At 44.4% G+C, this 25,731-nt stretch overlaps 1 protein-coding gene across 2 annotated transcripts in view; it reads left to right on the top strand.

Moving 5' to 3' along the window:
• The window catches only part of TSSC4 (tumor suppressing subtransferable candidate 4), a 71,612-nt gene that overhangs the window by 4,220 nt on the left and 41,661 nt on the right, over positions 1 to 25,731 (top strand). For both annotated transcript variants that reach the window (XM_086957703.1, XM_086957705.1), the window contains exon 2: positions 23,937 to 24,035. The gene's annotated coding sequence lies outside the window, so the exon portion shown is untranslated. The remainder of the gene's footprint in view (positions 1 to 23,936; positions 24,036 to 25,731) is intronic.

Below are 25,731 nucleotides of genomic sequence, written 5' to 3'. Positions count from 1 at the left end.
ATTTTTAAAAATCGCTTTATGAATGAATAATCGTTTATTATATAACATTACTAAAATATCCACTACAATAAAATCTCTTTACGCCTGGTTGAGTGCGGCCGAATCACTGCACACACTGCATTTTGGACAACTTGGTTGTCCAGAACAAATCTGTATTCTGACTGGATGAAGCATTCTCAGACCACAGACTGGTTTTGTATCCTCGCATGGTGAGCAAGGAAGACATTCATAACATGGCCACTTTCCTCGAGGCAAACCACGTGACGATGGTGTGCTCACCAACAACCCTCCCAAACCAATCGAACACGTTTTACTAAGAACATGGAACCAAAGGAAGGCATGGCTCTCCCATTAAAGTAGGTTAAAGTGCAATAAAACACCCTCTACAAATACATCTACCCTGTCCTTACAGGCTCCACGGCGCTACACTGAAATCTAAAGCAACCATCCCTTGCTACAAAATAATAAGCTGCGTCATGGTTGATTTCGCGCTCAGCATCCGTTACTGCAATCTCCCACCTCCCTCTGGTGCCTCCCCTGCCACTAGCATTATACAGAACGTGCATCTACGTCAAATTGTTGTTTTTGCACGAATTGTGCAGGGGCCTGTACAACGGAGTAGATTCAGCTACTGCCAACTCCTTGCTCCCACGTCGCACCACAACACCAACATGCACAATTCTAGGTACAAATTACCCCAAAAGACTTCGCAAATAGACATGAAAGCAATTCAACACATTCAACCAAACAATACCCCACGGCGTACCGTGCTGTCTTCGGCTGATGCTACTAGACACCTGTTGAGTGTTTTAGGCGCTGTACAAATGCGATTACAACCGGGACAGTAGGGTAAGGGGGGCGGGAGGGCTGAAGGTACCAGGAGCAACACCAGTCAAGATAATTAATAGACTAACGTCCTTGTTGCACATTGGCAATATGCATACAACCTGCCGCCTGGAGACGGGACAAAACGCCGTATCTGGGCCGTTAAGCCTCACCTTTTGTGATGTGACCGGCCATTGTTGACATGGTGCCCGTTTAGAGTGGCTCGGCCGTACCAGGCTTCAGCCAGCACCACAGACAACTAGTCAACGAACTTTACACTCAGGTTATTCAACTCCCTTCAAGCATCATTAGGCGGGAAATAGCGTCTTCGCTCTCACAGAAGGTGGAACTACTATGTTTAACTCATGTAAATGTATCAACTAAACGTCACTGATAGCTTGTCGCCTTAACGCAGCAGTTTGTCGTATATAAGTTTGCCAGACAGCAGGAGTTACTACGACTTAATGACCGGACGGATGACAGGCCGAGTTGGCCTTACCTGAATTCGAAGGTGCAAGTGCAGATCACACGTAAATCAGGAGCATGAGTTTACTCAATAGCCCATTTTATTAAAATGGACGACAAATTAGCAGCTCTTTTGCAGCAGTACCTCGAAGGAGATAGTTGGCATCAGCAAAAGTGCTTCAGTGAAAGATTACGCGATTTTCCGAAGACACTATTCGAATTTGTGTGCTCCAAAAAGGCCCCCCTCTTAGTTCAGCAATTCCACTGCGCCTTTCTTGTACTCTGGCCCGCGAAAAGAGATAAAACAGCAGCTCGGTGTTAACTTTCTTTTGAGTAAAAGACGCATAATTACACACGTGTCAGTCAAAACAATCCCAACCTACTTTAATTTCTAATTTTCTAATTTCTAGGTTTGGTAAAGCGCAACAGCTACCCCAGCAATGGGGTGTCCCGGCGCTCAGAGACAAACTAACTCTTACAGAACGGGAAGGGGAGGATGAGGGCCCTAGAGAGCGGGGAAGAGGTGGGTCTTGATGGCTTTGCGAAAGGCCGGGAGACAATCTATGGAGCGAATACTTAGGGGGAGACCGTTCCAAAGCTTGGGCCCCAGGACGCTAAAGGAGCGGCCACCAGTGCGGCTGAGTCTGATTCTGGGGACTGTCAGGAGGAGTTGGTTAGAGGAGCGAAGGTCGCGACCGGGGACGTATGGTCGGGCCAGATTTCGCAACAGGGGGGGGTTTCCCTGCTTAACGATCTTAAAGATCGTGATAAGAGCTTTGAATTTCACTCTGTGCTCCACGGGCAGCCAGTGTAGTTTACGGATGGTAGCTCTGGCTGAGCATCTGCGTGGGAGACCGACCAGTGATCTGGCCGCCGTATTCTGGATACGCTGGAACCTAGCTATTTCCTCTTTGTTTGCTCCCAGTAGAAGAACGTTGGCATAATCCAGGCGGGACAAGATGGTTGCCTGGATAATAAGCTGGCGAGCTTTAGAGTCAAAGAGTCCAAGTATAGGCCGGAGGTTCCTTAGGAGCCCTATGCAGGTGGCTGCCACCTTTTTAGTATGTGACTGGAAGCTGAGATTGGCATCCATCCAGACTCCCAGATTTTTTACACAGTTTTTAGGGGATGGAGTGGTGCCAAGGGATGACGGCCACCAGTGCTCGTTCCATAGGCAGGTGTTACGGCCAAGGAGGAGCACCTCGGTTTTTCCGGCATTAAGTTGGAGGTAGTTGTCCGTCATCCATTGTGCCACTGATGCCATGCCCTCTCTAAACTTGGATGCCGCGGTGGACGGGCTTTCCGAGAGGGTGACGACCAACTGGGTGTCGTCGGCGTATGAGACCAGCGTGAGTCCCCACTCCTTGGCCACATCCGCAAGCGGCTGGACATATAAGTATATAAACAGGACGCTCAGATAATTCAACGTACCGAATAATGGTGATAAATTTCGTCATGGTCAGTTCCTCAGGAACAAGAAATTTCGTTTTATCCAATACAGGCAAGTACTTTTCCCTTTGATACCTTTCGACGACCACCTGAGCAAAATAAATAAATCGAGAAAAACAACATAAGAAAAAAACGCGCACGATTACTTATACGAATCACCAGCATGCCCAAACACTTTCACGTTAATTTCATGTTAAGCAGCGTTTAACAGCAGCATGTAGCTCAGATAAACCTTGCGAAAATGGTTTCTAAGCGCTCTCAGCAGTCTGCCTCAAACTGCCGGGCGCCACTGTTAATTGACGGGAATCACACAATATGCCAAGTAGGCAAGATGAGAACAGAGGGCGGTCGCATTTCTAGATACCCAGAAGGCCCATTGCCGACACCCTAAACAGTTTTCTTGAGGGGGGAGAACAATATTACCAAAGAAATCTCACCGGCACTTTGGACGGAACGTTTCTGTTTATATCCACCACTTCACCTTTCCGAGTTGCTGTGAACAAAAACATTCCTTAATGAGCTAACCAAAAATACAGAGTCTTCAAACTTTTAAACCAGCTCACAAAAACAGACATAACGTTAAAAACCTTTGGGAACTCTTCCACTGTTTAAACGAGATTGTGTTTTCGCTTCTCTGCAGACGTTCCATTCCCTTCCCCGACAGGTTTGCACTGGTGCCCGCTCACCACGGCCCTACACCACGCCCTCCAGGCCTTATTGACAGTTAATTGGTGATTTGTGGCCGCCGGGCCCAGCAGTTTATATGGCCGCGTTTATTGCCTTATGGCCACCCCTTCCCGACAGCCGGAGGGCATGGCTGACCTGCCCGAAACTGGTCTGGATGTTGGCTAAAGTGCACCTGAGGGCGGGGGAGGTTTTTGTTGTGGTCACTTTTAGGGCCGCCGAGCTGGCTGTAGTCTTTGTGTACACCAAACCAGGTTATTGCACGCGGGGAAAGTACCAAGTTTCTCTCCGTACGTTATGCCAATTATTTACGCGGAATTGTAAAGCAGTTATTTCTGCAAAACCAAACATAATTGGGAACAAGAAACAAGTCAGGTCCCGGGCCGGCAGCCAATCACTGCGCGGCCCGGGGAATGACGTCACGGGGGTGTCCCGGGCCGGAAGCCCAATCACGATTTACAAAAAGGGGGTGGTGATGAACAGAGTGTTTGAGTTAAACAGACCACTCTTACCCAGTCCAAAGATCAGGGCTTGATCCATCACCGTTATTTATCTCACTGCCCCATCCCAGCTCAATCACAGCGCGGCCCGGGGAATGACGTCACGGGGGTGTCCCGGGCCGGCAGCCAATCACAGCGCGGCCCGGGACACACGGCAACAAGGGGCGGGACTTAAAAAAAGAGTCAGAAACACCCCCAAATCGCGTTTTCACTGGGAAAGCGTGATTGACAGCCAATCTCTTCCAATGGCTAGCCTCCATTTATGGAGCTAGCCAATGGAAGACAGAGGCGGGACGAAGCCCCATACTGTAGGATCATAAGATTTCGCCCTGGGTGGTGCACCTGCTCTGCTTGCGCCTGTGTTTAGGGATCGCACCAAACAAAAAATAAGTGTGGCCTCGTTTAATCCAATTGAGGCTAGCCCTGTGGTATGTGCTATACTGGTTAAACAAATACATATACCGATAAGCAGATACTTGCAACAGCAGGCAGGAGAAAAGCATTTTCTGCCCTGGTATTAGAAGACTGCGAGTGGTGCGTGTGCACTGCAAAGAATTTAAGGAATGCCGCTGGGACCCTGCGCACCGCTGCTGGTTCCCGCAAGCAAAATGCTGTGGGAGTGAACTTTTGCTAAAGAGGTGGGACATGCGCTCGCCTTTAGCCATTTGCAGGCTACGAAAAGTAAATGACACAGGCAACAACCAACCTAATGCGTGGGAGAAATCCTAGCCAGATGGAGAACTTTGGAGTGCTCACACTGCGCTAAGCTCGACCTAAAAAAACATTTTTGCCTTTGCAGGCGAAAAGATAAAAAAAAACAAGCATTGGAAATGCAATAGGTCTCGCATTAGGAAAGTTTGAGCTATTGGTATTGTAAATGACACTTTTTTATTTATGTGTTGGTTTTGAAAGTAGCAAAATTAATAGCTTTGTCAGTTACAATGTCAATAGTTTTAACTTTTGAAAATGTGACACCTATAGCATTTGTAATGCAATGTGTGTTGTATTTACGTGACTTAGATGTATTGATATTACAGATAACAATGGCTTTTAATTTTGTAAATAATTAATACTTAAATAAAAGTTATTGTAATTTATAATGGCAATAGCTTAAACGTTTGTAAATAACTTTTGTGAAGATTATGTTCAGTGGGTGTGGTTATGGTGGATGCGGTGGTGGTGGTGGATGCGGTGGTGGTGGATGGGGTGGTGGTTGTGGTGGATGTGGTGGTGGATGTAGTGGTGGTGGGTGTGGAGGATGTGGTGGTGGTGGATGTGGTGGTGGTGGATGCGGTGGTGGTGGAAGTGTTGGTGGATGTGGTGGTGGTGGATGCGGTGGTGGTGGATGTGGAGGTGGTGGATGTGGTGGTGGTGGATGTGGAGGTGGTGGATGTGGTGGTGGATGTGGTGGTGGTGGATGTGATGGTGGTGGATGTAATTATGTGGCGTGTAATTATGTGGCACTGAGTGGTATTTTGAGTGTATGTTGCATTGCGTGCAGTGTAATTATGTTGCATATAAGTATGTGGCACTGAGAGGTATTTGGAGTGTATGTTGCATTGAGTGCAGTGTAATTATGTAGCATATAATTATGTGGCACTGAGTGGTATTGTGTGGAGTGTGTGATGCATTCAGTAGAGTGTAATTATGTGGCGTGTAATTATGTGGTACTGAGTGGTATTTGGAGTGTATGTTGCATTGAGTGCAGTGTAATTATGTGGAGGTTAACTATGTGGCACTGAGTGTTATTTGGAGTGTATATTGCATTGAGTGCAGTGTAATTATGTGGCGTGTAATTAGGTGGCACTGAGTGGTATTTGGAGTGTATGTTGCGTTGAGCGCAGTGTAATTATGAAGCATATAATTATGTGGCACTGAGTGGTGAGAGGGTTGTGATGGTGAGAGGGTGTGAGGGTGAGAGGGTTGTGAGGCTGAGGGGGTGTGAGGGTGAGTGAGGGGTGTGAGGGTGAGTGAGCGGGTGTGAGGGTGAGTGAGGGGGTGAGGGGTGTGAGGGGGTGTGAGGGTGAGGGTGGGTGAGGGGGTGTGAGGGTGTGTTAGGGTGTGGGGTTGAGGGTGAGTGAGGGTGAGGGTGTGTGAGGGTGAGGGGGTGTGTGAGGGTGAGGGGGTGTGAGGGTGAGGAGTGTGAGTGAGGGTGAGTGTGAGTGAGGGTGTGTTAGGGTGAGGGTGAGTGAGGGGGTGTGAGGGTGAGAGGGTTGTGAGGGGTGTGCGGGTGAGAGGGGGCTGTGATGGTGTGTGAGGGTGAGTGAGGGTGAGTGGGATAGGCAAGACCTAAAAATCTATCCAACAGCTGTACTGAATGAGTAAAGTGAAGTGCAAAAACCAATCAAATGTCAGAAGTGATCCTTCTGGTGTTAATAATCTTTAGGAATTCATAGTTCTTGAACATGCTGTAGAGCACCTTCAAAGCGCAAACAACGTTTTTAACAGCTTAATCGTTGTGATCAACAATGGAAAATGCTGCATAACCAATGAGTCACCTCTAGATGCACAAAGGCATTAAAGGGCTTTACCTGCAGAGCGTTGCGAACTGCAGTGGTAGATCAGCTGCTGCAGGGGAGGAGGAGAGGTGGGCTGATCACCGTGGCCTCTGCGGCTATAGAGGGGATCTGGGAGAGGCTGACCCCGGGCGGCCGATGACGAAGGGCACTCTACTTAACACGGAAGTGGGGGTGGGAGGAGTGTAGATTTTGGTGTTAAGAGGGAGGGCACCAAACGGGGAGAAATGTTAAAGGTCAATGTGATTAAACAAGTTAAACAAGTTTTAAAAAAAAGGTACACTGGGGGGAGGAGAATCACCAAAACGTGCACTAACCCTCTATGAATTTCACGAGCCTGCATTCTGGCGTCATGGTGTACCACGGCATCCCTGCCAAAAGACTCCCCATTCCGCTCCCCCCAAATGATTAAGCATTTGCTAATGTTTTGTGACCTAAAACCGGGAGATTATTATTTTTTTCCCTGCCTTAATTGAAGGAAGCATTTAGTGGAGATGTACCCATTATTGGCTCTCGGCGCGCGTGCAGCGCGCTCGCGCACTCTGGAGCAGGTTTGGACGAGCTTGCAAGATTTATGCGAATGGGCCTGAGGGGAGAGGCAATTTGTAGCCGAGACGGACAATTACGTGGCCCATGAGTGCAAGAATGACTGCGCCAGGCGGCTAATGGGTAGTAAGGCTGCGCCGGCAGCCATGAGCCGCACAGCGGTGTAACAGTCAGCAGAGCACCTTTGCACACTTTGTACTATCAATAACAAAATAGGTGCTCGATTACTCTCCCACCTCCCCGGGGACTCTCAAAATGGCTGCAGGTGACTGGGAGCAGGTAGGAGACGGTTTGAAAACTGGTGTGGGGTGGAACTGTAGTGCCGCCTGTGTAGCACACTGGGAAGGACGGCCAGAGGGGCGCGATGAGAGTGCCGCGAGCCCGTGACGACAGGAGCGGTTCTGTACGAAGCCGGTCACATGTTCCCTGGAGCCACTAAGTAGAGCAGGGAGCAACTCGCTGGTGGGTGGGTTGTATCCTTTAACTTCCGGGGGCGGGGGGATGCGGTTGTGCCAAGCAGTAAATAAGACTGCGGGTCGCGCTATTCCTCTTTGCTAATATGGCTGTGTATTCCCTGTCTCTCTAGGCACTTGTGACTTTCCAATACTTGTGGAAAGAAGGGAACGTGGGTGCCAAAATAAATATTTCCAAAACGCGTGGCTTATGTAATAAAGAGCTTACCTTGAAACTTGTAAACTTAAACAAGACGGAGGGAAGAGAGGGGAGGGGGGAGGAGAAATGCGACACGGCGGGAAGGGGAGGGGGCGGAGCGGGTACAATAAACAAGACGGAGGGAAGAGAGGGGAGGGGGGAGGAGAAATGCAACAGGGGAAATGCGAGACGGCGGGAAGGGGAGGGGGCGGAGCGGGTAAACAAAGACGGACGTGCACGCGCTTTTAAGCTCAATGCGCATGCACATTGAGCTTAAAAGTCACGGGCACTGCAAGGAATCGCCACGATTCCTTGCAGTGTGGATAAAGAGTGGATAAGTCCCAATACTCTCGCTTGCTCGATGCGCATGCGCATCGACAGGCGAGACCTAAAAACGGAGGCGGACGAGCCTAGGAAAACTGGTGCATGGCCTGGCCACACCAGACCAGTGTGACAGAAAGGTTGTTAGAGCCACAGACTGCACCCTGAGTGATTCTATAAACATAGTTCCAGCCCTCAAGGAAGTAGTCTGGTTAACTGCCACGTGCCATTGTTCATTGTAAATTAGACAGCTGTACACTACTAACAATACTGCATTTTGATTTCCTCTTAGCTAATCCATGCCTTACGAGGAGACTTGTATCTAGTACCTGAGGGAAGCCTTATAACAATTTCCATCCACATATCACTTTGCCTTCTTCCCTTAACAGCTGCCTTTGAACATCACATAGCTCTCATAAAAGACTAATGGGTAAATATATTAATCTTTAATTCGCATACAGCTGTTGCACCAACTTTTTGCTAATGAAATCAGACCTTTGTTCCAATATGTCGGTTCGCAAAGTGACTTGCCTTATCAATATTTATTTATTTATAAAGTTTGATATAGCATGAACATGATCTTTGTGGGTATTGGAGTGCTTTACAAAAATCGAGATGACATGCATAAAAATAACAACCTCATCAAGGTGGGCTAGGGAATGGGAGAATCCCCTAGAGAGAAAACAGGTTCCAGGTAGACAACAACCCATTGAACAACATAAGATAAGCATATTGAGGACGTAGGTCGTTTGGATGCCTTTACAAGTATGGTGGCTTGCTGGGGACAGCAGACCACTAGGTCTGTGATCACATTTAAATAAAGTATCTTTTTTTAAATGCAGCCTTTTTTCCTTAAAGGAAATGCATTTGCATTTAAAAATTCAAAAAAAGAGTTATTTAAAAAAAAGTTTGTTTAGGAGTTGCCAGTGGTCCCAGGTACTACTGCCCACCCTCCAGGCAAACTTTTATTTGCATTCACAAAGGGGTTGGGGGTCACCTGGGGACCCCTTCCCTTTGCACGCGGGTTACCACTTCTTTTGAGGAGTGAGTAATCAATCAGAAACTTTCATCTGAAATTGCATTCACAACTCATTCTTACGCAGCATTGAGAATCACAATTTTGAAAGTATGCCCCACACACGCCCCTTCCAAATTTGTAAACCCATTTTGAAAATAGTCAGTTCCCACTTGCAAAAGGGATTAAGTACATTTGGAAAAGCCATTTAGCAGTCAACCCCTGTGATTTAGCAAATGATTTAGTGAGTGCTAAAACACTTTGTACATCTGACCTGAGAATGTTCACCTTGCTCATAGTATATGCTTGCATTGGAAAAAAATGCTGTTGGAGAGGACTGCTTTTTGGTCGTATGAAATTGTTTCTTATCTCTGTTTCTGCAAGTTTCTGGAATACAGGAGTCACTGAAAAGATTCCTTTCCATTTGTTTGTATTACGCTTTTAAATTGTTCTCAGTTTATGAAATGTGAGTAGTCCACAACAGTTTTCAGTATGTTTTGAAACAAGCCAAATTTTTCTGTTTGAATTAAAATCAACTTTGAATGAGGTTGTTAACTCCTTCGCTGCTAGGCCTTTCCCCCCCCATGTGCTAAGCCTTTTTTTGGACTATTTGGGGCAGTTTGCGCTTAGGCCCCTGTAACTTTTGACCACATAAGGTATCCACGCCAAATTTGCGTCCTTTACTTCCAACATCATGGGGATTTTAAAGGTACCCAGGGTTTGTTGATTCCCCTGAGGGGACACAGAAATTAGCCAAAATATAGCCAATTTTTTAAAAAGGGTTACAGATGAAAGCAGCAGTTTTTTTCCCTGCAAATGGTATCAACAAAGGGGTTGTAGTGCTGAAATCACCATCTTCCCAGCATTCAGGGACAAGCAGACGTTTGCCTGAAAACTAAAATATTTTACACAGTTTTGGCATTTTACTGGGACAAAGCCTATTTTTGCTATTTTTTGTGCTTTTAACCTCCTTCCAGTTAATGGTAAAAATGGGTATGAAAGCAATGATGGATCCTCGAAAGCTGTATATTTCTGAAAAGTAGACCACATTTTGAATTCAGCAAGAGGTTATTAGTGTTAGTCCTTCAAGTTTTTCTGTATAGAAACTTGCAGTTGAAAATAGAAATAATTGAAAATGAGTTAAAAAAACAAACAGCCATTTGTGCCAACGTTTTCACCTGTAACTTCTACTAAGTATAACAGATGTTTGAAAGCAATATACCGGTACATCCACTAAACTTCTAGTTGTGGGGATAAACAGTACTTGTAGGTTTACCAAGAACCCGAGAAACCCAGAGCCAATAACTGAGCAGCGTCTTGCAATGGCTTTTTATTCTGTACTGCAGCGTTTCCCAAACTGTGGTCCGCGGACCCCTAGGGGTCCGTGACACATTCCCAGGGGGTCCTCAGGCAGCACTTGTAGTCGCCTTTCCCTTTGTAATTACATGTATGATTCATTGTCTCTATAGGGCAGATTTACAAGGAAAGTGACTCAGTGAGTGGTGCAAGCCATTTGGCTGCGCCGCACTTAGTCACTTTCAAAGCACAGGGATGCAACATATTTACTGTAGTAAGTTGCATCTCAGTGCTCTCCCTGCGCTGGTGCACAAACTGCTGCCTTGCGCCGGCACAGGCAACCTTGTACCATGGTGCAAGGATGCCTGCATTGTGGGGAGATTGTTTATGTTCAGGTAGGATTCCCTTTCTGCATATAAAAAAATCACTAGAGGGGATTTAATCTTCCTAAACAAGAAGAAGAAATTAATAACTTTCTTCTTGTTGCACCTCCCTACGCCTCCCTTGGGGAGGTGTAGCATTCAGATGCATTTCCAGATTAAGGATTTCTCGTAAATCTGGAAATGTCTGGTTTCATGGGTGTTGCTTGGGAACACTCACAGCAAAACCCATGGAACGCACCTTTCACGTAAAGTGTTGTGTGCAAAGGGGCCATATTTACAAGAACTGGAAAAGTCACGCATGGTGGCTTTTCCTGTCCTTATAAATATGGGGCACTAAAATGCGCCACCGGAGCGTCACTTTTTGTGACGCATCGGTTGCGCAAGGGGCTTGTAAATCTGTCCTATATGTGTGTGTGTTGTAAAGTGCTCTGACGTCCTACAATGGTATGAGAGATGCTAAAAAAAAGAAAGGAAATACATGTGACAGAGGGACTATGGAGAGATGAGAGGCACCGTTGGAGTGTGATAAAAAGGGAATCATTGAAGAAGCCGAACAAAGATTATCCTATCCTGGTGCATAGTAAGGTCATCCTTTACTATTCTTTAAAAGCGAATAAAATTCAATAAATAATAGTAAATGTGTTGTAGAATGCACTATTGTTTCCTAAATTGTCTTGGGGGGAGAGCCTCCCCAAGTCCCCTTTGTAGTGGTTTGACACACTCACTGCACTTGGTGTGCACCCTGTGGGAACTGGTCTGAAAACATTTGCCAGGTCTGCTTGAGTTTCCAGTATGGCCCTGGCAGGAGCAGGAGCCTCATACTGTGAAATAAAACCAACCATTTAAAAGTTAGTCAAGGAGATGCAGCACCAACCTTCCCAATAAAGTTTTTAGTTTTTTGCAGATTCTTTCAATGTAAAATACTAAAATCCTTAGTAATTCGACTATTTGTTTTGTGTGCACACCTGTGTTTATTTTTTTCGAATTACTGTTTTAATGTTAGAAATGTAAATTATACAGATTGCTTGGGGGTCCCGGGCTTCCAGTGCTGACTCAATGGAGGTCCTCAGGAGCCAAAACTTTGGGAACCACTGGTGTACCGGGTATATAGCAATTCATTTTGGAAAATATAAACAGGGAAAAATCGGTATGAAAGACACCTATGTATTTCTGAAATGGGAACCAAATTTAGAGTTTCGAAACGGTAGCTATTTGCACATCTCCAAAATTTGGTACCCATACTAGCATGTGAATTATAGGACATTTTTCAACGCAACTTCTTTTTTACACATTGTCTTACATTTGGAAGGCAGAAATGCATTGAACGTCAATATGTAATAATAGTTGCTCTACAATTCTGTGTTACCCTAAGTCTCCCGCTAAAAATAGTACCTCACTTGTGTGGGTAGGTGTAGTGCCCGTGACAGGAAACGGCCCAAAACGCAACATGGACACACAGCATTTGTACAGTGAAAACTGGCCCTTTTTTTCAAAGTGCCTAGCTGTAGATTTTGAACCCTAGCTCTGGGGAACCTAGCAAACCTATTCATTTTTGAAAACTAGACACCCAGGGGAATCCAGGATGGGGTGACTTTTCTGGCTGTCACCAGGTTATGTTACCCAGAGTCCATTCAACCTCAAACTTTGTCAATAAAACCACATTTTCCTCACAGTTCTGTGGTGGAAAGGTCTGGAATCTGTGTGGATCAACAAAATTCCACCCACCCCGCATTCCCCAAAGTCTTCAGAGAAAAATGGTACCTCACTTGTGTGGGTAGGCCTAGTGCCCGCGACAGAAAACGGCCCAAAACGCAACGTGGACAGACCACATTTTCACAGTGGAAAGGGACCCTTTTTTTGCAAAGTGCCTAGCTGTAGGTTTTGAACCATAGCTCTGCTGGCACCTAGGGAAACCTAGCAAACCTATACATTTTTGAAAAGTAAACACCCAGTGGAATCCAGGATGGGGTGACTTGTCTTGCTCTCACCAGGTTCTGTTACCCAGAATCCTTTGCAAACCTCAAACTTGGGGGAAAAAAACTCACATTTCTGTGGTGGAACGTTCTTGAATCTGCATAGATCCACAACATTCTACCCACCCCGCATTCCCCAAAGTCTTCTGAGAAAACGGATACCTCACTTGTGTGTGTAGGCCTAGTGCACGCGACAGGAAACGGCCCAAAACTCAACGTGGGTATACCACATTTTCACAGTGAAAACTGACCGTTTTTTGCAAAGTACCTAGTTGTAGGTTTGAACCCTAGCTCTGCCGGCACCCAGGGAAACCTAGCAAACCTATACATTGAAAAAACTAGACTCCCAGGGGAATACAGGATGAGGTGACCTGTCTGGCTCTCACCAAGTTCTGTTACCCAGAATCACTTGCAAATCTCAAACTTTGTCAAAAAAACATTCTGGGCAGCCCCCACTCCTGAATGTTGAATTTTCTTTTACCCCTTGTGCCTAGTGAGCTTCCCCCCCGAGGGGGCAGATAAGGGGCTATTGCCCCATCTGCCTCTGGGGGGGCGGGGGCAGATATACTGTGGTAATTATTTGGGGGGTGGGGGCATTGGCTTGCCCGTTCTGGGCAACCCCCACCCCTGCGTATAAAAAAAAACAAATTACTGGTGTCTAGTGGGCTTTCTGCCCCCCCTCCCCAAGGGGCAGGTCAGGGACTACTGCCCCCATCTGCCTCCTGGGGGGACGGAAAGAATGTGGCATTTATTTGGGGGGAGGGTCGGGGCATTGGCATGCAGGACTCGAAAAATCGTACTAGTCCTGCGGGTATAGTACCTTGAAAAATCTCCTTGACCTAACATTAACCTACTTGATCTCCGTCTCTGAAAGCGGAGCAAATGTGATAAGATAACAAGATTTAAAGGCATCTTTATTGCTCATTTGCTGTGTGAGCAATAAAAAGGCCTTTAAATCTTGTTATCTTGTCACATTTGCTCCGCAAAGACGAGGACAAAAGTTAGTATGTTTTCCTACTCTCCAGAAAGGGCGAGTAGGACCTAAAAATAGCTCAATCTCATAAAATTTACCTCACAAATGCGAGTTCCCCCCTCCCTGGTGGCTAGTGGGTGGATCCCTGCTTAGGGATTGCCCTCCTGGGGTGATCCCCAAGCAGGGATCCTCTAGGGAAGGGTACCATTGGAAAGGGAGATTTTCCCCTTTCCAACAATACTTCTTCCAAATGATTCGGTGCTCAGGGGGCTGAGATCACCCCATGAGCACCGAAACATTGAAACTGAAACTAAGTTTCAGTTTCGTTCTCTATATAATGACAGCACGCCATGCAAGCAATCGTCATTACATTGAAAAGTAGCAACAGGCCTCTGGAAATTGGGGAAGCTCTTCCGCTACCTCCAAAGGCCCCCCCCCCCCCAAAAAAAACATTGAAATCCCTGTGCTGTTTGTAGCAGAGGGATTTAGTGCCCCTGTCCTCATGACAGAATGGTTCCGTCATGAGCACTGGTACTCATGACTGAACCATTCTGTCAATAGCACCGAAGGGGTTAAATAATTATACAGAGCGATGTTTTTTACAGACAACAAAGTTATATTTTTTAACGTACTTTGCCAATTTAGGATAAAAAGTATTTCAGAGGGGTGCACACCGCGCAAGTGGTTGCAACTAACGGCAAGAGGAATTGCGAAAACCTAAAAAGTGCAAACAGCAGCTCATTCAGAAAACCTCAAACCTCATAACTTTAAATATCTTTCTGTCTCTCTAAGAAAAATCTACTTCCATACATTTAAATGAAGGGTTATAAAAACATTTGTCTGCCTGTTACTGTTTGAAAATTAAGGCAGTATTAAGCGACAGAGAGGCTAGGCAGCCTGAGTAAACAGATGTGGAAATGGAAAAGAGATACTCGACTTGAGTAGGGCTTTCTTTCTTTAACTATTTTTAGCCAATTTAAAATATATTCTGCGATACAAGGGAATACATCGGTTCAATAAACTTGCTGGTTTCATATCTGCATGAAACACTCAATGTTTGTGCACCTTTGCCCGCTCTATAGGAAAGACTTCAATTTACCAGCTCTTTTTCCCGCAAAAAGACATTCTGGAGTGGCTCATTTTGTCTCAGATATAGCAAGTCAGTAGTCTAGTTGTTCATTTGAACTTTGTGGTGGAGCTTCAGTAGAACACTGTCAACTGACAGACTGCTGCTGGTGTTTGAAGTCTGTTTCGTTCGGTTCGGCCTGCCTGACTTTCTTTCATAATTGAGGAAGATATATGAGAATGAGAAAGATATTTGACAATTAAGAGAAATTGTGATCAAAATTTTGCTTTTTTAGAGCGTGACGCATAAATTATATGGCACAATGAAAACCCTCTTTTTATCATTTACTGCAGTCCTCTATATGAATATAGAATGTTAGCTGTATAGTTTTTCTTTAGAACTGTGCTGAAACAGCAATAGAACGCTGGGGAATCAGCTGACAAACTGATGCTGCTTTGGTAAGTACATGTTTTACTCCTCATGTCAGATAATGATCTCACCTTGGTGAGGAAGATATTTGTGAATATAAACCATGTCCTCAGGACAACATTATTTTCTCTAGTACATGGTTCCTCCAATCCAAGCAGAGATTCAGCATTTTTGCTGGTTAAAATCACATTAGAATTCACCACAATTCCTAAAATTATGCATACTGACGTTTAATCTTTGTTTCTGGGGCTGTTGATAATTATGCTTGGGTCCACTGAGACCTGGCACCCATAAGCTAGAGTGATTTACTATGCAGTTCCTGGACATAGAATCCAGGAATGGATTTTATTTGGAGGCCAAAATGGAACTCTGTGATGGACACAGTAGGTGTCTTACACAAAGCACTGACATTTATATGTATTGATGAACAGATAGATATAACATGTAATATAAAACACAAAGACAACTTGGGGTTTGAATGTGCTTATCTGCCAAGGTGTAAAAGTGAGTGTGTCCTGGGAGTAGAAAGAGTGTAGATTGTAAAGGATAATGTCCAGTGACAGGCTAGTGATCTTTGTGAAAAGAGAAACTTCGAAACTGTGTTCCCATAGCCAGCTCTGATGATTTTGTCTGTATTATTACTTATAGTTGTAGTTTAAGGTGGTTAAGCCAGATTCAACAGCGCCTAACTGGTTTGAAATGTCAAGCCTAAAGGAGCACAGAGATCTCTTTGGCATAGACTAAGTTAGTGGTCCATCACCACTTAGCCCAGGTTGATAGAGGGTCAGGTTGTGGGGATAGGTTTCCCTTTCTTTATCAGGCAGCAGAACGAACAAGAAATCTAAGCCAAAAAGTGACTATTTATGCTCAAAGACCTCCCTTTAATAATATGCCTGATTTGGTTTGTGAATGGACCATATAGAAGCATCGGCAAAACATGGTTAATGCTAGTTAAGTGGGTGAGATTGAACAACCCTCTAATACCAGCCTGACTGGCTTGAAGCTGAAATTACAGAAGGAAAGCATTTGAATTTTGTTCGCAATAGTCCTGTCTCCTTGTGTGATAGCAGTGAGGGGCATGAAAAACTGATGGGGGTGACTCGCTGGCTCTCCCCAATTCGCCCCAAAATGAGTAATCCTTACCTCCTCCATGGACCAAGGCATTGATCGAGCCAAAGTAAAAAGTAGGACTTATGGCTTCAAAGAAGAAAACAAGTACTGGGTAGCTCTTTGTTATATGGTAGCCATGTCCAGGTCTGCAATGTTTGTGGCCTAAAGATGTTATTGTGCTGAAGCAGTCATTCAGCACAGCGGTTCACGAGGGGGAGGGGCTGCTGATTCTGAGCAGTTCATTTACCTCTCGCGACTCCCGCTTCGCGGGAGACGCATCGAACTTTGGCCAGCGCAGCAGCAGTGGGGGCAGGACTCTAAGCCACAGGAACCAGTGGGGCCGGCAGCAGGATCAGCCGCCTCTCCCCCTTGTCATCGGAAGGATTTAACCGCCTGCGGACTAGCGGGACGCGGGCGGGCGCCGGGCAAAGCGCGGGCCGTCGGGATCCGAAGGAGGCTGGGCTGGCCACCCCCCTTAAAACTGGTCGCTGAAGGTACTGTTGGCCATATATATAAGTGACTGAAAATGCACAAGGTCCTAAAAATCATGGGGAAAAGAAAATGAATAGAGGGTGGGGGCGAGAGCTCAAGTGTGATGACTTCAGGTAAGAAAGCATGAAAAATAAAGAAAGTGGCAACGCACGCGGGGGGAATTGCGTTATGGACCGCATTGACGAACTAATTGAGGAATGCGGAGTCCTGCTCGCGACCAACCCACTTCCCAGTCGGAAGCAGGAAAAGGGGCATAAGAGCACTGTGAAAGTATTAAGGGGGGGGGGCATAAACAGGGTCCAGTGTTGGTCCCAGAAATGTTCTTGGGAAAAAGGCAAAATGATAAAGCCCAAGAGCAAGTATATATTGAGGGTGGAAATGAGATTACTAACACTAGCATAGAGCAGAGAGTCACTTGTCACCATGTGATTGATCCAGTTATTATTTGTGAAAACAGATTCTCTCCTCTAGCCAATATTGACAGCTGTAGTTCTGTGAATGATGGTGAAGTAGTTCAGCACAGTGTATGTGAGACTGATGCTCTCCACGGAGCGAGTGAGCCTATAAAGGGGGGGGGGGGCAACTTGAATCTCTGACTCCTACCGAGGAAGGTTCCCCTGACCTGACCACCATGATTAAATCATTATGTAAGGTGGTCGAGGGTATGTATGCAAGTTAAGATCGACAGTATCACCTCCATAATAAATAGCAGTCTATTGGGTCGTGGCCCCTGTCCTACTTGTTCAGTGATGAGCAACAAAGTGGCACAAATACAGTTCAGGAAAATGTGTCTCATTCAAGCAGAGAAAGTGTTTTGAGTCCAACTGGTGCTTTGTATAGTTAAGCAACCAGGGTAAGGAAAGGGTTGTTGCAAGTTCCTAGCGCCAAAGATGCTAATCAATTAAATGTAAGGAGAGGGGATATGCAGTCAAAAGAAAGAAGGGTTGAACCCCATTTGAATGATAGGCATTGTGCCAAACCTGGTATGTCTAAGCAAATTAACACAAAAACTGTTATGAAAGATAGAGGTGAGCACCAGTTCCTTGCCAATCCGAATGACATACCCAAAGTTTATATGGTGAATGTCCCAAAGTTGGGCCCTGGTAAGGACCGTGAAACAAGTGACTCCCTAACAAACAAGGTTATTCATTGGATTAGACATACCAGGGTTTGTCAATCTGTGATCAGAGATGATATTGTTAGGGCACAGAGGCTTATACACAAAGGGGATAAAACTGACTGCATCGAATTGATTTTTAAGCAGGCGAATATGGCAGAAAACCTAATAACGCTGGAGTTTAGAAGTTGCTCACCAGATCATTCTAGTATACAACTAAGATCCACTCCCCCTCAACATTGGTTTGCTAAAATTAGAAACTGGGTAATGAAGATGAAGAAGGCTGTTCAGGTTTAGAGTTCAATGATTGACTATTGGGTCAAGATGACCATCTAGGCCCTTTGACTGATATTACAGTAGAAAGCCCCAGGCGGCTTGTAGACATCAACCCAGGAATTCCTAGTACTTTAGTAATTCCGCGGCTATTTGATGATCAATCCCTTTTTATGCCAGGACTTAGCTCAATAGGCTCAAATGTAACCATGAACTTCCCTGATGGCCCAGATAAACTTGGTTCAATCTTATCGTGGAATGTTGCAGGATTGAATACAAAAGTTATAATTCCGGAATGGACTTCGCTCATTAATCAGTATAACATCTGTCTATTCCAGGAAACATGGCTTCTTGAAGCACAGTTTTTCCCGGGGTTCCTAAATTTTAACGTACCAGCGGAAAAGGGCGAAAGAGGGCGACCATCAGGCGGTTTAGCCATATGGGTTAGGCCGGATTTGGAAGTTAGTGTAAAGATGCTCCCATCAAATCATAGGGACATTCAGATCCTAACCCTTAAATATAGACAGGCTAAACCCATAGATATCTACAATGTATATGCGAGGAGGACGGGGGGCAAGAAATCGGAGACAATCACTGCCCTAGAAGAACTTATAGAAAGATACTCTATGCATTCGCATATAATTGTAGCAGGTGAATTTAACACTACTTTTGAGCCTTTGTTAAACGGTGATTGGAACTCCGCAGATGAAGAAGACAATCAATGGGGTGTTCCTAACCTGGAGTTAGAGCCCATAAAGAGATGGACCGAGCTGGCAATCCAGATTAACTCAATCTGTTTGAATAAGGGGTTGAGGGCAACTAATGGCAGAACATCCCGGGACAAGATGGGTGCCGCTACTTACAAAAGCGGGCTACGTCAAAGTAGAATTGATTATATGTTAGTGAGCCTTGGATGTGGAATTATCTAGAGGACATGATGGTTGTTGATCACCAGGAAAGTGATCACAAACCCCTATGCATGATTTTGTCATATTGGAAGGCGCCTATGCCTGATAGGGGATTGAATGAATTGTCCTCTCCAAATGTAGTCCTCACAAATGATATGCAACATATAAAATGGGCCAAATTGGTAGAATTCCAAGAGCATCTTGATTTTATTTCAAGCAAGCTAGAACAAGCGACAAATGAGTTGGGGTCTCATATTAGTAGTAGTGGCACAGACTTAGAGTCTTGCACCAGGGCACATGAAACATTTTTCCAGGAACTAAAAAGTGTGTTTGTCAGACCATCTAAGGCAAATAAGGCTAAAACTGACTACTCGTCACAATGGTATTCCAAAGAATGCAAACAAGCACGCTGCGATTTGGGCCAGGCCCTAAAATCAGGAGTTAGCACTGCTGTACGACTAGCAAGGATAGCCTATAAAAATTTAATATCCAAATCAAAGCAGGCTTGGGACGAAAAGAGGTGGCAAGTGCTAAGGGAAGGTAGTGCCCCGGAAAATTCCAAATCTTTTTGGAGTGTACTTAAGTGGGGCTGTGGGGGGGCAACCGGAAAAACCGCAGAACTGGGTAGCCAAGGAAGACTGGGTGGCCTACTTTAAACCCCAATATGCAAAGAGTGTGGAATTGAACATGAATGCTGAGGTAATATACACACCTTATTTGGAAGAGGCATTTAATATTGGGGATGTAAATCTTGCCTTGGAATCTGTGGTATCAGGTAGGGCGCCAGGTATAGATGGCGTCCCAGCAGATACCTTTTTGTATGGTAAAGAATCCTGGTGGAGGTATATTTTGCTATTAGTAAATGCAATAGCAAAGGGAGCGCCGATACCAGAATCGTAGAACGGGGCGGAAATCATACCAGTTTTTAAGAAGGGGGATAAGTCACTTCCCGGTAATTACCGCCCGATCAGTCTTATTGATACTATGCAAAAGATCCTAGGTAGATTGATTTTAAACAAAGTGCAGGAATGGGAGCGTGAGCAGAACATCTTATCACACATTCCGGCAGGGGTTAGAGCCTGTATTAGTACAGTCGACCAAGTGTTGAATTTTGCAATGCTTCATTGGAAGACTGTTCAATTAGGTGGGGTTAGTTTATATGCTGCCTTTATAGATCTATGGGCAACCTTTGATCTTGTCCCTCGCTCAACTCTATGGTCCGTTCTACACGATCTGGGGATGCCTTGCGCCCTTCTTTCGCTAATCATGAGACTCCACGAACACAATTACGCACAGATTAGGTGGGGTTCTCCTGGTAATGTCACTAGTCGATTTCCAGTAGAAAGAGGGGTACGACAAGGCTGCATTTTAGCGCCAACCCTGTTTCCTTATATATTAATGATGTGGCCAAATTGATGATTGATGCTAGCATTGACGCCCCAATTTTAGCTGGTGCGAAAGTACCTATTTTAATGTTTGCTGATAATTGTTTAATCATTGCAAAGACCCCGAGTGGATTGCAAAAATTGCTAGGTATTTTTGAAGACTTTTGTACCACTCGAGACCTTGAAGTAAATGTTTTAAAATCTAAATTTATGACTTTTAATCAGCATAAATCCTTTAAGGGTAAACTATTTATGAATGAATTGCCCCTGGAACAAGTTAAGTAATTTAGCTACCTGGGTGTTAATATTCAAAATGATCTGAGATGGAACCAGCAGGCTGATTTGGCAATGCATAAACACTGCCAATTGGCCGGAGCCTTGAGTGTTGAGCATGCCAAATCGCTGACCAAACCAATTGCCCCTGCTCTCCGCGTCTATGGTGCAAAGGTGGTCAGCTCAGCCCTTTTGGCGTAGAGATTTGGGGCTTTGAGAATTTAGGCAAAATGACTGCATCTGAAAATAAGTTCCTATGTAATCTTAACAACTTACCCCTATGTGTCCTGTCTTATATGATTTGGGAGTGAGGCCAATTGAGTTTATTGCTAGTTTGCGTCCGGTATTATACTGGAGTCGCTTATGGACAACTCCTGAATTAAGAATATTTGCTACAGGACTTATGGATATAATTGGAAGTGATACTTTTCATAAAATTAAATGGCTATCTGGCGTTAGGGGGAAATTCTTGGAGAGCTAGGAATGCATGAGCTATGGAAGGATCCACTGAATGCTAGGTTTCTGCCGAAGAAGGTCCTAAAGGGCATATATTGGGAGAGGGTAGCTTCTAAAACTTTTAGGTCTATCGCACTGCTTTCTCTTACAGGGATTTTTCTTGATCGTAAAGATGTGACCATCCTTGAAACATTTTGGGATGATATAACTAAACCACTGGATAGAAAGCTCTATTTCCAGCTGAGAATTGGTAGTTTGCCAATTAGAGCATTCACGTCTAGGTGGTCAAATGGGGAAAGGTCACGTGTCCCTGTTGTCCGGCCTCTAAGGAAACAATTAATCACATGCTGTCTGGGTGCCCAGCGTACTCCGCCCCGCGTAGGGCTTGGTTGCGCCCTAAGTGTAGATCATTAGGCACCTGGAGTGGCATGGCCGCTGCTAGAATTATTTGCACAAGCACTACTCCTTTTGTGTACATAGCAGTGGCAAAGTTCCTAGGGTGGACCTGGACCATTAGGAGTAAAGTGATGAAGGGGTGATTGGCTCATGTTATGCTGTAGTAGTATTATGTTAATTTTAGGAACCATGATTTTTTTAGATATATTTTATTTTATCAATCATGAAATGTATGCTTTTTAACTTTTGAGATGAATCATATGTATTTTTAATGCTTTTATGACATCTGTCGAATAAAGCTTGCTTGAATTGAATTGGTAGCCATGCACAGGTCTACAATGTTTGTGGCCTAAAGATGTTATTGTGCTGAAGCAGTCATTCACAAGGCAAAGAATTCAAAGTACTTTCCCGATTAGATAATCCTCTCCTTTGTATGAGAATTTAGTTACAGATGGTTTCTACGAGCAGTATTTATGTGCAAATATCAAGCCTAAGAAATGTGACTGATACCCAGCTTCTTGCTCCTTTTAACCACATCCATGCTTATGACGAGCCCAGCTCGTCATGAGCACAGCGGAGCTGTGCTCATGACGAGCTGGGCTCGTCATAACGGCCGAGGCACTCCCCCGTGCAGTGAATTCCCCGCCCGTGCGGGCTTTCTATTGGAGTGTGCGGAGTCATGATGAGTCCAGCTCATCATGTGCCCAGCTCCACTGGGCAGCATGACGAGCTAGACTCGTCATGAGCAACGCGGCCCACGTGCGCGCCCCCAACGCACCGCAGCGGAATTACCCCCGCTGCGAAGGGGTTAAGCATTTTTGTTATGAATTAGTTCCTTGAAGGTGTTCTTCCCCTTTGTGTAAGAACAGGTTGAAGTTGCATTTACACTCCGATAGGTTGTTTGTAGTTTCCAGTTGGAAGAGAAGCAATATAATGGGTTAACTGTTTTTGGGGGATAGCTAGATGGACGGGCTTCCTTCTTGAATTTTGTAAAGAAGAAAGAGGAGTCTTACCAGTCTTGAATCTTAGGTTTTGGGTAATGACCAATGGGATCTACTTGAGCCTGCATGACGTCAGTTGTATAAGTTTGTATCTTGTATATTCTGTGTGGATTTATATGCTTTCTGCATTAATGTCCAGGCAACCCGGTTTAGTAGCAGTTAATCTTCTGCTGGCCCATACTGTAACTTTTTCGATAGCGGGTTGGTGGTTGTCCATGTCATCTAAAGACCATTTCTGGCATATCAAGTTGTCACTACAGAGGTTAGCAATTGCCAGGGAAGAAAATACGGGTGATAATGTCAGGGACCATGCAGTGTTTAACCAGCTAAACTGGCTTTTTCAGACTGTAAGTAGTAATGAAAGTTCTGTTGTCAGAACGGCACCATATGCTGTGTGTGTCTGACATGAGTGTTGTGGTCCAAGTTGTCATTGTGTTCTTCATTGATCAGCAGGCCGAGAAGGGTAAGACTGGAACAAAAAATGATGATAGTGAGTCTTCCTCTTATACCTCATAGCTGCTTCTCATCCCGGATTTGGTGTAATGCAATGGTTTTCTCCTTCTATTTACTACACTCAGAATCTGGGTAGGTGTACAACGGTTTGGAGTTTTGGAGCTAGGAGGTCTTATTTCATTTGTGGTTGTTGTGGAAGACACGGGTGCACTTTGAAGATATTTATGATCTAACCTATTGGCATTACCAAAGGTCTTCTGATCTGGTACATTCATGTCCCAGGCTGGAGCTGTACTTTAATTTCTGACCAGTATCTAGAATTCTGCACATTGGGCCTTCAACCTAAAGAACATGCCCTCCAAACATTTCTCTCCTTACCTTAACCAGGCCTTGCCTATCTTCTCCAGATAAGGAACTCTTTCAAGCACACTAGCACCACCTAAGACTCACTATTGTATACAAGCTTTGCATTAATGCGCTGCACTGGAACGACCCTAGCTTTGCCTAGTGTGGCATACTGGTAGCAACTCATCGTAAGCTGAGGCCTGGCAATCCAAGCACTGAGTATGAAAGATTTGTGTGTGCATAATGTAATGAATAATGAAAGATAGTGGTGGGCTGTATCAAAACACGCTAGTCTGTTACTCATGACGTATTGAAGACAACTTCTCTGTGACACTAAAGGAACAGACTGTCGGAGCTTACTTATTTGACTGTCCCATCTATGCACTTTCGCTATTATCAGGGAATATGCACAGAGTATTTTATAGTGACTCTGTGCTTAAAGGTCTTGAAAAAAGGGAGGTCAGTTGTGGTCACTGATTCCATAAAGATGTGTCCTATTTTACGAGGCCCCTTGACATACAACAGGGTCCAAAGTAATAAAAGTACTGGGGCAGTTCCCACAGAATTCTGATAGATCCCCAGATGACATGACATAAATGCAGGTCTGAGATGTGTCTGCTTTGCTTTTTCTACAGGTACTGTATCTACATGGAGGATCCGAAGAGTGACTTGTCTCTGCAGAGAGGCGCCATTCTGTCTGAGCTGCATGACATTCAGGATACAGCAAAAAGCCTGTGAGTGTTGCACATCATGTTTATATAGAGGTCATGTTACCAATAGATGCCGGTGACCTTTTGAAGTGGGGCGATGTAAAAGTAGGGGCTGATATATGTTGCCAGCGCCCAGACTGACAGGCCCAGACTGAGAAAACTTTGAGAAGATGAAGGGCAAATGAAACATTTTAAAGTAAATTTTAATAAAGAATTATGTGAGCAAGCAAGAATGTCTATAAAGCAGTTCTGAACATGTAGTCTTGAAATAATTAAAAACATTAAAGACTGCCCTATAGCTTACTGCATTACATATGTTCAACAATTACTGTAGTGTGCAAATTGTATAGTACAACAAGAAAAGTTTTTCATTATTCTACCTGCACACACTTGTTTCTGCGCTACACCTGGTTGGTAAAACTGAAAGATCGTCCTATAGTGACTGTTTTGCATAGCATGAAACCAGAAAACTGGGAGTACATCTTGGGTTATGTGTATAACCAAAATTGTGTGATGGTAGTCAAATATATTTTATTTTACTGACCCTCATTTTTTTTCATTATCACATATGAAAGCACCTTCAAATATGTAAGTTCAGGATGTGCACTATAAAAAACATCTAAGTTTGACTTATTAGACTACAGTGGTAATAGGTCATATAAATATAAGATACACATGACAACTGACTTGCCTCTTAGTTCAGAAATGGTTTTGTTTTTGTAAGATGGAAGCCTACATGTTTTTAGTAAGTTTAAGTAAGCATGATCAGTTTTGGAGATCCAGCAATCTGTCTCTCAGCTAAGAGGCTCAAAAACCCAAAGATTTGAGCCCAGTAACACTGCAATCTTGAGCAGCCTGAAAATGTATGTACAATGTCTGTACTAGAACCTAGACCCTGAGGACATTGATTGTTGCACTGATGTCCCCATTTATAAAGTTTAGCTGGTTTCTAGTGTTAATTAAATAATGTCTTAGTTTGGCAAATAATAAAAAAAAATCCTATCTTTAAAGTCTTGCTTAAATTAGTTTGGTAGGTATTTTTACCTAATACATTCGTTTTTGCGCAATATTACCTAAATAATCAGTTTCATATTATATAAATATTTAATACGTTTTATCCTTGATACTTCTAGAAATGCTCATATGTCAGCAAAGAACAGGGGTGCATATTAAACTAACTGTTTGATGTTTTGTATAACATTTCTGAATTGCAGGAATTTTAAAAATGATTGGTTAGTAAACTTGTTTTGTAAATGAGAGAAAGGGTGTATCGTCTTTTCTTCACATATATTTCCGAGCCAGTTAATTCCAGCATTTCATCAGATTCTAGTGTGTTTATCCTGAAAGATTAAGGGGAAGGCCAAGGAGTGTCATAAGGGAATGCAATGATGGCATAATGTGATACTAAATATTTTACTTCAAAAGGCGTTCTTATAATAGCTTCGTCCAGAAAAGGTATGTCTAACTTTTAGCAATATGCCTCAGTCCTAACTCATAGATTGATGGTAGTTTAATTTTTAGTTGTGATCCCACGTCATTCCTGTAGGAGAGTAGGATCTGCTTACTATGGTTACCCCTACTTTTTGCTGGTGTTTCACTGTTTTTCGACTTTGGTCTGGCTGGGGCCCTTCTAACCAGGACCCCAGCCTAGCTGCTTCCTCTCTAAAATGATTGCATGTACTTTAGGTACACTCCAGATCGGTTACTGGGTTACCCTTGT

The sequence above is a fragment of the Lissotriton vulgaris genome, chromosome 2_1 (genome assembly GCF_964263255.1).
Source record: "Lissotriton vulgaris chromosome 2_1, aLisVul1.2, whole genome shotgun sequence".
In the NCBI taxonomy this organism is placed as follows: domain Eukaryota; kingdom Metazoa; phylum Chordata; class Amphibia; order Caudata; family Salamandridae; genus Lissotriton; species Lissotriton vulgaris.
This window is presented reverse-complemented; position numbering and strand designations above follow the sequence as displayed.